The 14,913-nt window shown below is 36.2% G+C and overlaps 1 protein-coding gene and 1 pseudogene across 2 annotated transcripts in view; both read right to left on the bottom strand.

Annotated features, from left to right (window-relative positions):
- The window catches only part of GALNTL6 (UDP-N-acetyl-alpha-D-galactosamine:polypeptide N-acetylgalactosaminyltransferase-like 6), a 2,035,427-nt gene that overhangs the window by 646,108 nt on the left and 1,374,406 nt on the right, over positions 1-14,913 (bottom strand). The gene's annotated exons all lie outside the window — the stretch shown is intronic.
- On the bottom strand, positions 5,837-13,236 carry LOC102817387 (annotated as a pseudogene).

Consider the following 14,913-nt stretch of genomic DNA (forward strand, 5'->3'; position numbering starts at 1 on the left):
CCATGGGCTACCAAATGAATCAACAGATCTGTGTTGGAAGAAGTGCAGCCAGAGTGCTCCTTGGAGGCCAGGATGACCAAACTTCATCTTTCATACTTTGGACATATTGTCAGGAGGTACCAGTTACTGGAGAAGGATATCATGTTTGGTAAAGTGGAGGGTCAGAGAGAAAGCGGAAGACTCCCAGCTAGATGGATCGGCCAAGTGGCAGCATCAATGGACTCAAGCGTGGCAACAGTAGTGAGGTTGGCCCAGGACCAAGCAGTGTTTCATTGTGTTGTGCATACAGTTGCTATGAGTTGGTACAGACTCGATGGCACCTAACAACAACAACAACAACAAAAAGTAAGTGTTGTGGATAGAAATAATGTCAGAAAAGCAGTTTTTTAAAGACTATTATTGTATTATGGTTATGGGAGTACAGTTCCTTCTCTGATCACTAAAATAATGGTTATTTTAGTTCCTTCTAGAATTAATAGTCTTTAGGCTATTGAAATACATAAAATAATTCAAAAGCATAGTCTTGAAAATTTTGAAATACAAAAACTAATTTAACAACATTGTAGAAATTTGGAAAATATGAAAATATAAATAGTAAAGATCACCTTAATTTCATAGCAAAACTTTTCTCACATTTTGTTGACTCATTTCCAGTTCTGTTTTGTCTTTTTTTCCCCCTTACCTACATATGTGTAGGAATGTTTCTGCGTATAGTTAATAAAACTATAACCCCTTAGATATATGCCAACACACTGATTTTTAGTGTAATAATATAAGCATTTTTCACATCCTTAAGTATTTTCTGAAACAAGAATATTAATGACTATGTAGTTGCATCCTATAGATGCACTATGTTTATATGTACTTAAAAATTTCAAAACAGCAATTCAGACTTATAGTGGTATAGTATGACTTCAGACGGGTTTTGTCTCAGTATTACCCTGTGTATACTTTTAGAACTTTTCAGCTTTTTAAAAAAGATATTTTTTTTCCTCAAATTAACTATATTCTCCCTATTCAGATACAATATTTATGTAGCAGATAACAAAAACAGATGCCACTAGAGCTCAAGTTGGCAATCTTAAAAGCAAATTCCATTTGCTTGGTTTCACATTATTTACACCAAATTTTGAAATCAGATGTTTCACAAAATTTTAATTTAATGATTGTAACTCAATTATGTGTCCTGGTATGGCACTATATGATATGCACTGGACCTAAAGCTTGATTTGAACTTCAAGGTTGGCAGTTCGAACTTACCAGCCACTCCTCAAAAACCCTATATAGGGTCACTAGATATGGTTCATTCTTGGTGGTGGTGGTTGTGTGCTGCCATAGACAATCTATGTAGCACCTGGTAGATTTGAACTAATGATCTTGCAATTAGCGGTCCAATGTGTAATCCACTATGCCATTATGCCATTAGGGTTCTTTGTTTCTATTCAGGAGCTTCTTTTGAATTATTTTATTCAGTTTGTTTGGAGATTATTCTACAGCACCTTTCTAGGACTTCATAAATATCCATAGTGGTATCTTATTTCTTATAACCTGTCTTAATGGATTGGAAAAATAAAGGAAAAGCGTTTTTTAAGCTTTTTTTTTTTTTTTAATGGAGCTATATGGAGGAATAAAAATATACTTTTTTTAAAAAAAAGGATGACCGTTTTAAATACAGATTGACATGGAGATAAGGCTGTTTCATAGGCTCAGAGCAGATCTGTTGTGAAGCATAGCCTTCCCTCTGAGTTTTCTGTGACAATGTGATTGGCAGAAAGACAGCTTCTTTATCAGCTTGGTGATGGTGCCCCTGAGGGACTGATCATATAATTCTGATTTACAATAGGAAATGTGCTCTAGAGATTACCTGTTATCTAAAGATAAAGGTTTATTTGTGTCCTTACATGATATGACCTTCAGTTTGGATTTTAGATTCCTTAGATATTTTCGCTGGAAAACTGTCTTACTTGAGCTTGTTTTTTTTTTTTTTTTTGACCTAAGTCCCCAGGCTTGATTTTATTTTGGTTTGTTTAGTCTTTCTAGCCAAGGGCCAAGGAACTGTTAGATATTCTCTTTAGGATGTCCTGAGAATCTATAGATGACTGACAGAACATAAACTATATTTACAAAAAGTGAGAAGATCTGAAGATTGAAAAAGAAAGAAAGAAGCAAAAGGCTTCCTATTTGTGTGTGGAGGGGGGAATTCAGCAATGAAAGAAGTTAATACTACTCAGGAGGATGTCCCAACATCAGCAATGTTTTGAGCACTAAATTGACTAGTTGTTTAATCATAGAAAATCATGTGTCATGTAATAATTAGGTGGCCGGGGAAGGAGAGAGTATTTCTATATATGGTTAATAACATCAGTCTTTTGAAGGGAGTAATTTTAAATGATCCCCTAGTGTGACAAATATATTCTTAATGATTTTCTCACCTTGAACCCATAAAACACAACTCATAGATGTCATAATAAATGCAGAGTGAGTTAAAATTAGATGTCTCAGGTGCACGAGGTTTTATTTATTAGGAAGTGCTGTCACATCAACATCAAAATCCCCACTGCTCCTTCTTCACTTATGCCCACATGAACCAGAACATAAACAATGTTTAATTGATGTGATTACCTATCTCAGCATTGATGATCTACAAGCTGCTGACATTAGTAATAAAGTGTCCCAAATTTTATACTGGTATCTGTTGAATTTAAAAATTTTATACTTTTTATCCCAGACTAAAATGCAACTAGAAAATGCAATTAAGTAAAAGGCAAAAAAGTTGGTTGTCATCTAAAGAACATAGTCTCTCCAAATACTCTTTACTTTAATATTCTTTCATACTTAAAAGATTATTAATAATTAAAAGTTTCACAATCTCATATTCAAATTTAATTCAGATGCTTGCATTAGGAAGTCAGTGTTTTTTTGTAGAGTGACAAAGCTAATGAAAATTTCATTTTTTAAGCTATATTCAAGGTTTTCCCATACATGGTAAATTAATTCTTTGTGAAATCTCAAAAAATTCTTCAAATTGGATTCTTGTAGTAAATAAGTTCGTTTTGTGGGTTCCCCCACCCCCACCCCATGTGAATACTTTACTCTCATGGCTCACCAAGAAACGTGTATAGTCTTTGCTTAGAAAGTTGGTTGGTGATGGAATCTTTGTTTTTAAGAGTATCTTGGCATCTTGCAGCATTGTTCTCTTCAGACCTTCACTTCCTGGTATGGAGCTGTGGGTTAATGCGCCAGACTGCAAAGCCATTTGAACTTCAAGGTGGGTGGTTCAAGCTCACCAGTTGCTCTTTGGAAACCCTGTATAGGCACTTAACAACAACTACAGCAAAGAGCAATGCTAACTGTGAACTGTTGAATAAAGCTATTGGCAGAGAGATACTGGCAATATGTTTCATCATATTTTTTAACATAAATTTTGTCTTGCCAAATGCTATGAAGGCCCTTTATTCTCCTACAAAGGAATTGCAAGTTTGGTTCAAGAAAGGATGAGGGCAAGAAGTCCCAATTTTGTAATTTCTGGCCCTGACATAAATTAGTCCTGGTAGTGTAATGGTTAAGCATCGGACTTCTAACTGAAAGGTCAGCAGTTCAAATCAACCAGCCACTTCACAGGAGAGAGATGAGGCTTTCTTCTTCTGTAAAGATTTAATACCTAGGAAACCCTATATAGGGTTACTATGAGTTGAAACAGACACAACAACACTTAACAATAACAACAGCTCTAACAGAGTAGATGGTTTACATTTACCTAAAACAAGAGAAACACCTAGAATTAATTATTCTAAGTTCTTTTCCTAAAAAAGCTGGAGATTTTCAAGATTCTTATCAAATGATGAGCCTCCTGAAGATAGAATTTGGGTCTTGCCTGCCATGTGGCATTTAGAACAGTCCTCTTGGTTTACAGCAGGTATTCAATCATCATCTTTGAATGAAGAGAAAAAAAATTTCCAACAGCAGCAGTAAAACTTATGTATAAAATCAAGACTTTAGACAATTTTTACCCTAAACTTGCTGACCTTCATAGCAAGTCAGCTTAAAGTAATATGAGGCTTGATCATTACCTCTTTGAAATTAAAAAAGTAAAAAACTTTGTAATTTGTGCCTGCATTAGAAAACACACACACACACACACACACACACATACATATACTTACAGTGATGGTAACAACCAACCCCCAACATTGTTTTATTGTTAAGTCTATTTTATGATTATTTGCAAAGATATATTGAGATAAGTATGTTAATAATGTTAAGTCCATTCTGGACACTTCGTTGTTTAAAACACACCAATGGCTTCACCTCCACATGAAGTCTGTCCCCTGCCTACTTCTCCAAGTTCATCTCTATGCCTCTGCATGACAGGGAGCTTCTTTTTATTGTAGTAACCTGCAAGGTAACTTTGAGTAGGACATCAGCCCACCTACATGTGCCCTCTGCATTGAATGAATGCTCTTTCCTTTGATCTCAGCACGGTTGGTTCACTATGGTCAATTATATCTCAGGTAATTTCAAGTGACATTCAATCATTCTCTATAGCATCACTCCACCCTGGTGATGCAATGATTAATTGCTTGGTTGCTAGCCAAAATGTCAGCAGTTCAAAGCCACCAGTGGCTCTTCAAGAGAAAGACCTGTCTATCAGTTTCAGTAAAGATTTCTGTTGCTGTTGAATCAATTCTGACTTAGAGCAACTACAGCGTAGCAAACCCGATGGGCCCTTCTACCCTGTCATATGTGAAAAACTGACTTGATAGCCCCTAACAACAACATAGCATCACATTCTTTATTCTCAGCATATAACTTATTCATCTGTAGTTCTATTGCTTACTTCCTTGTTGTCTTATTTCCTTCACTACTGGACTAGAAGGTCCATAAAATAAAGGTCCTTGAGTCTTGCTCTATTTCCAGCTTATGAAACAGTGTTTCACGCATAATAGATTTTTGGTAAATATTTTAATGAATAACGAATGAACTACATACTAAGAGGCTTGGAAGAGTCAGAAAAAATTGGAGAAACATGAGTAGGCGTTTGATTAGAAACAACCCCTTAATGTTTCAAAAAACATTAGAATATCATTAATATAATATTTTGTGGTACAATTCTTTGTCATATATTTTTTTTCTGTATTTCACATATAATTCTTTTAAAAACAAATATATTCTCATAGCATTGTTTTACTATATAATGAAAAAATCAACCTTGGATTGAATTTTTTTTTTTTTTTTTGAGGCAATATTAGCAATGGAACTTGAAAATAAAACTTTTAAGGATACAATTAATCCATTAACATTTATGTGCATGCCTTTTCCTTCCAAAAATGATTTGAAGCAACTGTCACAAATATTGACTAAAAGAAAAAATGTTAGTAGAAAAAGTGAATGGAAAAAAAAATAGATAATATATATACATGATCTTGTTGCTGATTTGATTATAAAATAAATTACAAGAAAGTTATTTAAAAAGTCAGGATATTAAAACTAACTAGATAAAAAGATAATAATATTGAGTTACAAAATTAGATTTGTAGCATCATGTATTTGAGGAAATTTAAAAATTTTCTTATTTCAAATAATCTAAATAATAATATTCATGAGATGAACACATGATGTCAGTAGACCTATATTAACAGCAAAAAATTAGAATAAACTAAAAATACTGATGATCTAATTGTAGTTATCTCTAGTTATTTGCTGTAAAGTCAAGTCTGACTCATTTCATTCCTATGTTGAACTGCTAACCTGTTGTGCTTTTTTTTTTTGACACCGAAATCTTCTATTGGGGGGGGGCGGAGGGGGGTGAAGTCTAGGAGGTGCTGCCAGCCATCAGTCACTGCACAGCTTGTTCATTGGCACTGCTCCCTGAGTCCTGCCGCTTCACCACGTCAAGGAGCTCGGACGGGCTGGAGAAGGGCTCCATGCGAAGAGCCTGGAATGTGTCATCTGCCCGGAAGGCCAGCCCCACTGTGGCTGGGGCCTGGGGCCTTGCAGTCTGACTGGTGAAGCCACACTCCCCCAGCGTCTTGGTGTCCTCCAGGAGTTAGTTGGTCGTCCTTGTACAACCGCTGTTCATCCTGCGGCCGCTTGAGGATGCCCTCGACGATGTGCTTCAGCTGGAACACGGTGCTCGACTCCTTGGCGTTGGTGAAGATGGATAAGGAACACGTCTATAGCGGCGGCTGCCTCTCCCCCTTGACACACCGGCTGAACTGCTAACCTTTTGACTAATAGTTTAACAGTTGTTCATTTGTGTCACCCAAGGAGTCATCTCATGTGACACTGGAAGATAAACAGTTGACCACAATGTCAATTTGAACTGAAGGTGGGAAGTTCAAACTCACCAGCTGCTCCTCAGAAACATTATACAGGGGATCATTGAGTCGGAATCGACTCAACGGAACTCAACAACAACAGAGATTCATCTGTGATCGTAGATACCTTTGATGCTCTCAGTATATGGCTTCCCTCCCTGATAAATGCTGCTTAATAACCAAAGGATAGACTTCTGAGACCAATATATATACTTCGTGGATTTCATTCCCAAACAGAGTAAAATCCTCTCTTCTAGCAATTAGAAATTGGAATCCCAAAAAGCAGTTATTTTCTACTGATCATTGGCACAGATTGTTCAAGAGCTATGGGAGAGCTTATTTTTGGGCGGATGAAAGCAAAGTAAGTTAATCTATTAAGAGAGAAGAGTGCCTCAAGAGTCAGATATGAGAAATTATGAGTTTCTAGCGATAAAAGGAGAAGGATCCCTGGTAGTATAGTACCTGGTAGTCAAGTATTTAAGCACTTGACTGCAAACTGGCAATTCAAACCCACACCTTCACAGGGTGAAAGATGTGGCAGTGTGCTGGATTAACAGCTTAGACCCCTAAGGAGCAGTTTTACTTTGTCCTATAGGGTCACTATGAGTATTATGAATTGACTTGATGCCCTCTCAAAAACCAAGGCCACAGCCACAGAGTCAATTCTGACTTCTACGCACCCTATAGAGCAGGGCAGTACTTTCTTGTAGGGTTTGCTGTTGTTAAGCATCTTCGAGTTGATTTTGACTCATAGAAACCCTGTATAGGGTTTCGAAGAAGCAGCTAGTGGGTCTGAATTGCTGACCTTGTTGTTAGCACTCCAATGCTTATCCTACCATGCCACCCTTAAAGGCTTACCAGGACACCCTTATAAGTTTGGAAGGCTGTAAATCTTTACAGAAGCAGACTGCCACATCTTTCTCCTTGAACAGGGTCAAATAGCTGACCTTTTGATCAGTAGTCAAACATTGTAACCACTTCACCATCAGGACTCACTGACTTGACAGTAATGACAAAGAAAAAGGTGTCTTTCCTTAAAAAGTTTGTCTAAGGTTTCTCTGAAGTTGATTGTATGCCTCACTTTTTAGGTCCATGAAAAATCCTGAGTTTTTTTGTTTTGTTTTGTTTTTTTACTTTAAGTTAAAATAGCTTTTATTACCTGTTAACAAAGGGATAATGATTAAAACAGCGATATAAGGAAATGAGTATGGTGGGAAGCATTTTAGATTATATTGGTTAATTCCTATAGATTTAATGTATAACTCCCTTGAACTTGGAAATGCTGAACATATTTTCCTAAGTTCTTCAGATTTCATGGTTATTTATAAATGATATTAGTTAGAGGAGAGAAAATTACATACAAAATAGAATTAATGAGTAAAGTATCTCATAAAGAACATTTGAGAAATAATGGTAAGGTAAGAACTATCTGCAGGACTGACTAAGTGAAAGATTGCCTTAAAGTGGATAGAGGCCCAATTTTGAAATTATGGGGGGAAAAATTGCCTTACAGACTCAAACCCAGTTCACACACAAAATTAGAGCAATAACATGGCTTTATTGTCTTTCATTCTGGTCATACAAGAATTTCAGATAAAAATTTGACTTATTAACAAGACAATTGGAATATTGATTGGGTTTTCCCACAGAGAAAAGGCTAAAAGAGATGAATGAAGTCATACTGATTGAATATAGAACAAAACATTACCTGTAACCTTAACGTTGTCTTTTCAATAATTGTATTATACATCTTATTTGATTCCTTTCACATTAAAAATTCATATTATTTGATAACAACATGGTCATTCTGGTTTTCTGTAGGTTTCCATTTGCCAGTTATTTGTTCATCCCATCTCTCTACTATTTCCTTCCACTTTACTCATATTTCTCTATTTTTAAGATTTTTATCAAAATCATAAAAATGTAGTTATATTATATAAACACATAGTTTAAAGAAAAACATTTCCTACAAAATTTGTTTAAAAAATCTGTTCATAGTATCTATCCCTTTTCATTTCCTCTGAAGAAATCACTTTTAACTATTTCATTTAATTCTTTGCTTATCTCCATCTATACTGGCATGTATTTTTCAAGATTCTTCCATTTGTGTACTGATTTCTCACTTGAAAGAATGAAATTTTAGATTTTGTCTTCCTTTCATTTTCTCTGCCACCCTTTTCTTCTTATTTCAAGAACATGGACAGATCACATGTGTGAGGTTGCATTTTTTCATATTTGCTCCCCAATTAATAATTAAATAAAAAACATTTGTTGTTTTAAAGTGCTGTGCACTTGGCTAAGACATATAGCAACTCTTTGGAGGGATTTTAAGGAGCGGCTGTTTGGTTCGAACCACCAACCTGTCACTGTAGGATAAACACTGACATAATGAATTACTGCATTTTATTCTATCTTAAATCTTTTTAAAATGGTGGTTTCATGACAATATTTTCTTCTGCAATGGTTTTATTCAGTGACATGATAGTTAAGCCTCCTCAGTTTAGAATGGTGGTGATAATTGTGTGCCACCAAGTTGATTCCAACTCATAGCAACCTTGTGTAGGATTTCTGAGTCTTTAAAGTCTTTAAAGAAGCAGTAAGCCTCAATTTTTTCCCATAGAATAATTGGTAGATTTGAACTTCTGACCTAACTCAGCTAGTAATCCACTACACTACCAGTGGTCCTTCAGTTCAGAGTAACCCTCCCCAAATGTTGGTAAGAACATGCTCAGCATTTCTCAAATTGAGGAAACTAAAGAAAAAAAGTTAAGCCTTGACTTGGAATATTAAAATATTCTATTGGCAAAATATTGGATGATGCAGAAAGCACCAAAAGAAGATGGAAGGAATACACAGAATCACTGAACCAGAAAGATATAGTTGATATTCAACCATTTGAAGAGGTAGCATATGATCAAGAGCCAATGATAATGAAGAAAAAAATCCAAGGTGCATTGAAGGCATTGACAAAGATAAAGTCTCTGGGAAATGATGGAATACAAATTAAAATTTTTCAAAACACTGATGTAGCAGTGGAGGCACTCACTCATCTATGCCAAAAAATTTGGAAGACAACTACCTGGCCAACTGACTGGAAGCGATCCATATTTGTGCCCATTCTAAAAAGAGGTGACTCAATGGAATGCAGAAATTATTGGACAATATCATCAATATCCCATGGAAAAAATTTTTGCTAAAGATAATTTTAAAATAGCTGCAACCATACAATGACAGAGAACGTCTTGAGATTCATGGCAGATTCAGAAAAGAACATGGAATGAGGGATATAATTGCTGACATCAGTTGGATCTTACCTGAAAGCAGAGAATACCAAAAAAGTGTTTACCTCTGCTTTACTGACTACACAGTCTTTTGATTGTGTGGATCATGATACAGTATGGACAGCATTATGGGGAATGAGTATTCTGGAACACTTAATTGTCCTCATGAGGAATCTGTACATAGACCAAGAGATAGTTTGAACCAAAAAAGGGAACATGGAATGGTTCAAAATTAAGAAAGTTGTATGCCAGGGTAGTATTCTTTCACCATGCTTACTCGATCTATATGCTGAGTAAATAATCCAAGAAGCTGGACTATATGAAGAAAAACATGGCATCAAGATTCAAGGAAGACTTACTAACAACCTGTGGTATGCGATGATACAACCTTGCTTCCTGAAAGCAAAGAGGACTTAAAATATTTACTGATGAAGATCAAAGCACCTAGCCTTTGGTATGGGTAGTACCTCATTGTATAGAAAACAAAATCCTCATCAATGGACCAATAAATAAAAGAAATAAATGAAGAAAAGTTTGAAGTTGTCAAATCTACTGCACAGGACCTCTTTAAAGTGTTGAAGAGTAAAGATGTCAGTTTTAGCACTAAAGTGTGACAGATCCAAGCCATGGTATTTTCAATAACTTCATATGCTTGCAAAAGTTGAAAAGTGAATAAGGAAGACCATAGAAGAGTTGATGCATTTACAGTGATGAGTTACAGTGTTGATGAGTTACAGTGTTGGGAGAAAATATTAAAAGTTCCATGTATCGTCAAAAGAACAAACCAATCTGTTGGCAGAAGTACATCCAGAATGCTCCCTGGCAGCCAGGGTTGCATCTCTCTTACTTTGGACATATTGTCAGGAGGAACCAGTCCCTGTAGAAGGATATCATGTTGGGTAAAATGGAGGATTGGAGAAAAAGAGGAAGGCCTCCATGAGATGGATTGGCACAGTGGCAGCTGTGATGGGCTCAAATGTGAGGTTGGTTCAGGACTGGTCAGTGATGATTCGATACCAAATCAAAGGCATCTAACAGCAGCAACAATGTAAGGTATCAGTAAGGATATTAGGTTGAGATAAGCACATTTTCCAACTAGAACTCTGTCTATCTCTAAAAGTATCAGATACAGAGTTAATGACAAAGTCTTAGGAAATGCTGAAACTAATCTTGGAAGTCAATGTACAGAACCAAGACTTCAAGATTAAGGAAATAAGTACTGTGCGAAAATTCTGACTTTCCAGTATGCTAATATCTCAGGAAGGTGTGGGGACAAATAATCCTCATTTAAAAGATCGAAAGGGAGACACTCCTATGAGCATTCAAAGTTTCTTCAGTTCGGTTCCATTATGTAACTATTGAAGAAAAGTTTGGTGGAGAGGGAGTTTTCTAGCTCCTGTAATAACTTTAAAAGTAATAATAAAGGTCATTAATCTGATGGATGATATAATATATGAATGTTGTTGTTGTTGTTAAGCACTGTGGAATTGGTTCCAACTCATAGCAACCCTGCATAGGGTTTCTGTGGAGCAGCTGGTGAGCTTGAACCACAGACCTTGCAGTTCAAATGGCTTTGCAGTCTGGTATATTAACCCACAGTGCCACACCAGGACTCCTTATTTATGCCTTTATTGCTTGCAATGTGTACAAGTATATATTTGCATGTCTCTTCCCTCTAAGGAGCTCCGGTAGTGTAGTGGTTACAGGTAGGGCTGCTAACCTCAAGGTCAGCAATTCGAAACTACCATATATTCTGCTGGAGAGAGGTGAGACTTTCTTCTCCTGTGAAGATTTACAGCCTCAGAAACCCTATTCAGGATCACTATAAGCCGGAACAGACTCCACGGCACACTACCACTACCACCTCTCCCTCCACCCTATGTTAGTATAATCAATATTACTAAATCAAGCAGTAAAATCATAAAATTTCTAATCTGAGCTCTCAAGATAAAAAGAAGAAGAATGAAGTATCAGAAATACTAAGCATTTAAGAATGCTGTTCGGAATGATTTATTGAAAATAGCCCCATCTTTTTTAAAGATGGAATAAAAAGTTGAGCTCAACTACTAACCTGAATGTTGGCAGTAAGAACCCACCCACAAGCACCTCAGTAGATAGGTCTGATGATCTGCTTCTGAAGGTCATAGCCTTGAAAATTCTATGAAGCACACATGGGGTCACCATGATTTGGAAGATACTGTATTGCAACTAATAGCAACAGCAACATAGGTAACTTCAAGTACGGCCCATTCAAGTAAAATTTTTCTATACACATTGAATAGAAATTAACAGGACTCCAGTTAATGAATCATTTCATATGGAAAAACAAGATTTTTTTTAAATATGGATTTTCACCTTTCTTTAATTTTCTTTATGTGTTGCACATACTTTGCTATGTAGTGCTAGTTGATTTAAGAAACACTTAATTATACCTTCATGACAACCCTAGTAACTATTTTTCAATAAAATAGACTAAAAGCACAAAGGATGTTATAATGTCTTTGAGGAAATATATAGACTCAAGGTAATGCTCATCATTATAAAAACAACATCTAACTTTGGATGTTGTAATTGTTAAGTTCCCAAGAGTCAGTTCTGATTCATTGCAACTCAATATAGGGTTTCTGAAGAGTGATGGATGATTTGAACCACTGACCTTGTGGTCCAGTGCTTATCCTCCAGCACCACACCAGGACTCCAACTTTGAATGGGCATGTTCAATGTTTGAAACTACAGTCCAGACTTATATTTTAGAAATTAGTAATGCTCACCTACACAAACAATGATTTATTTGCTGTTTCAGTGACATATACCTGTGTAAAAAAGATTTATTTGACATATTAATAATACTGGTGAATGAAAAGAAAGATGAGGCTCACAGAGTTTAATTTTATGAAATCCACACACATGCACAGAGATGGTTGGTGGGTTGTGTGTGTGCCATGGAGTCTGTTCCAATTCCTGAGTATGGTGTCCAAGGCTGTAAATCTTTATAGAAACAGAAAGACTCATCTTTCTCCTGCAGAGTGACTGGTTTGAACTGATGACTTTGTGGTTAGCAACCCAATTCATCACATACTATGCTATAAGGACTACATATAGATACATATATTCCAGAATACTGTTATGTTATCTGGCAGTCATTAAGTGTCATCAAGTAACCAGACTCAGACAAAAAGCTGACAGAAAATACCCAAAGCAGTCTAGAGAAGGTCATGTCTCAGTAGCTACTTTACATTTTTTGAGATATTACATTGTTGCATTAGACATATACCAGGCACTTACCTATCTTGAAAGCATATGACAAAGATCCAAATCAGTGATTCTTGCCAAAATACAAAAGTATATTGAAAAAAAATCACTTATTGGCCTGAAAAAAAGTGGGAGATATGCAGCCTCATTTTTGCTACTTCAGAAAGAATAACTTGATTGATAATATGATATTTGTTTTAAATAAAATGTGTTTAAGTGTAGGAATAAATGATTAGATGAACAACGTAGGTTTTCAAATAGAATGTTGATTGTACCCTCATGTATATTCCTGTTCCAGTCATCCATTCATAAATGGATGATGATGGGATGACCCATAAATCTGATGTGTAGTCTGGAGGATAAAGTACAAGCTCATATTTACCCATGGCTGGATTATTGAAGAGGAACATCCCTGTTATGATTTAACCCCAGATCATGTATGTGGTATAGTGAATTGTTTAAGATATCTCCTCTAGCCTTAATCTTTGTAACTCCCACCAAACAACTCTTTTCCTGTTGGGTCTAAGACAGGGATGGGAACATCCAGCCCACAGGCCCTATAAGGCCCACAAAATCATTTGGTCTGGCCCTGCCAAGGCAATGGCAGATCCAGCCATCACATTAGGGATGAGCTAATTGTGGGGTAAAACACTAGACTTCAAGGTCAGTTTGAACCACAAGGTCAGTGGTTCAAATTCACCAGCCACTCTTTAAAAATTCCATACAGGATCACAATGAGTCAAACCTGACACTAGGGCATTTAACAACAACAAAAACTAAATGTTTCACCACACATAGCAGGCAAATCTTTAGCTTGATAATTTTGTATAGCCCATTAATAATGTTATAACTTTTGGCAGAAAAAAAGATTACCCACCCTTGGTCTAAAAGAAGGCACTTGAAGATCTCAAAGAACACGCTCCACTACTGACTCTTCTACTTTGATAGTAGTAAGATTTCCTTTTTTTGCTTCTGAGATGACACATTTTAAATGCATACTAGAGTTTCAAGTTTTTACAATTACAATGAACTCTGTTAACATTCATAGCTTAACCATAACATCCTGAGCATGTTCTTTGGACACTGAGATTTCTGTACATTGAACTTCCTTGATTTAGGGACAGAAAACTCTAACATCAGAGAAATAGCAGAGGAACAATAGTAGCAGAACCAAGAACCAGAGCATGAAACAGAACAAGTAAAGCTCAGTGACTTTGGACAGGAAGCTTGTAAAATGGGGTGGCTCTAGACACTTAAGTGAGTTAGGTTTGCTGACTCATGGAGTTAGAGCCTAGTGCCTTCACGCTGAGGTTTATGGTGGAGTGGTAAGTCCTATGGGCAGTTATCAGCAGCTGACAAGTACAACTGTGCCCTGAGCATTTGCTGAGTCTGAATTATAACCTATTAACTTCCATAATAAACCCTTTAACTGTGTGTATGGTGTCTGAGTTTGGTATGGCCATTGCAATAGATTACTAAGCCCAGATAAGAAGTAGAATGTTGTGGAAGGGAAGGTTGGTGCCCATGTTTTTGCAATGTGTACTATCATAATTTTGCAATTTTCAGCACCTTTAAAAAGGACGCTTCTTCCAGTCTTATCTATTGCAATTCATTATTAAAAGCAAGGAAAAAGGACAGAGAGATTTTGGGCATTCCAAAGTGAATCAGTTGGTGATTTTGATACCATTAAGTAGCAGATCAAAATGGCAGTTCTCTAGATGAAGAATGTAGAAAAAAATGAAACAATAGAGTATTTAGATATAACAGTTAATATACTGGGCAGCTAACTTAAAAGTTTGTGACATCAGCCCACTCAGATGTAAATAGATTACCTGGTAAACTATTATTGAAAAATAGTTCATAGAAAAGCCTACTCTGACACATATGAGGTTGCCATTAGTCTGAGTCAACTCACTGATAACTTTTTTGTTGTTGTTTTTAAATAGATAGCCAGAACTTGGAGATGGGGTAGGATGCACTCACCATGATTTTTTCTGTTTTATAGAGGAGTTTCTACAGAGAAGTTTTTTCCATCACTGGGTTTTCGAGGCTGTAAATCTTTA

This window comes from Chrysochloris asiatica, unplaced genomic scaffold (assembly GCF_000296735.1).
Source record: "Chrysochloris asiatica unplaced genomic scaffold, ChrAsi1.0 scaffold00066, whole genome shotgun sequence".
In the NCBI taxonomy this organism is placed as follows: Eukaryota; Metazoa; Chordata; class Mammalia; order Afrosoricida; family Chrysochloridae; genus Chrysochloris; species Chrysochloris asiatica.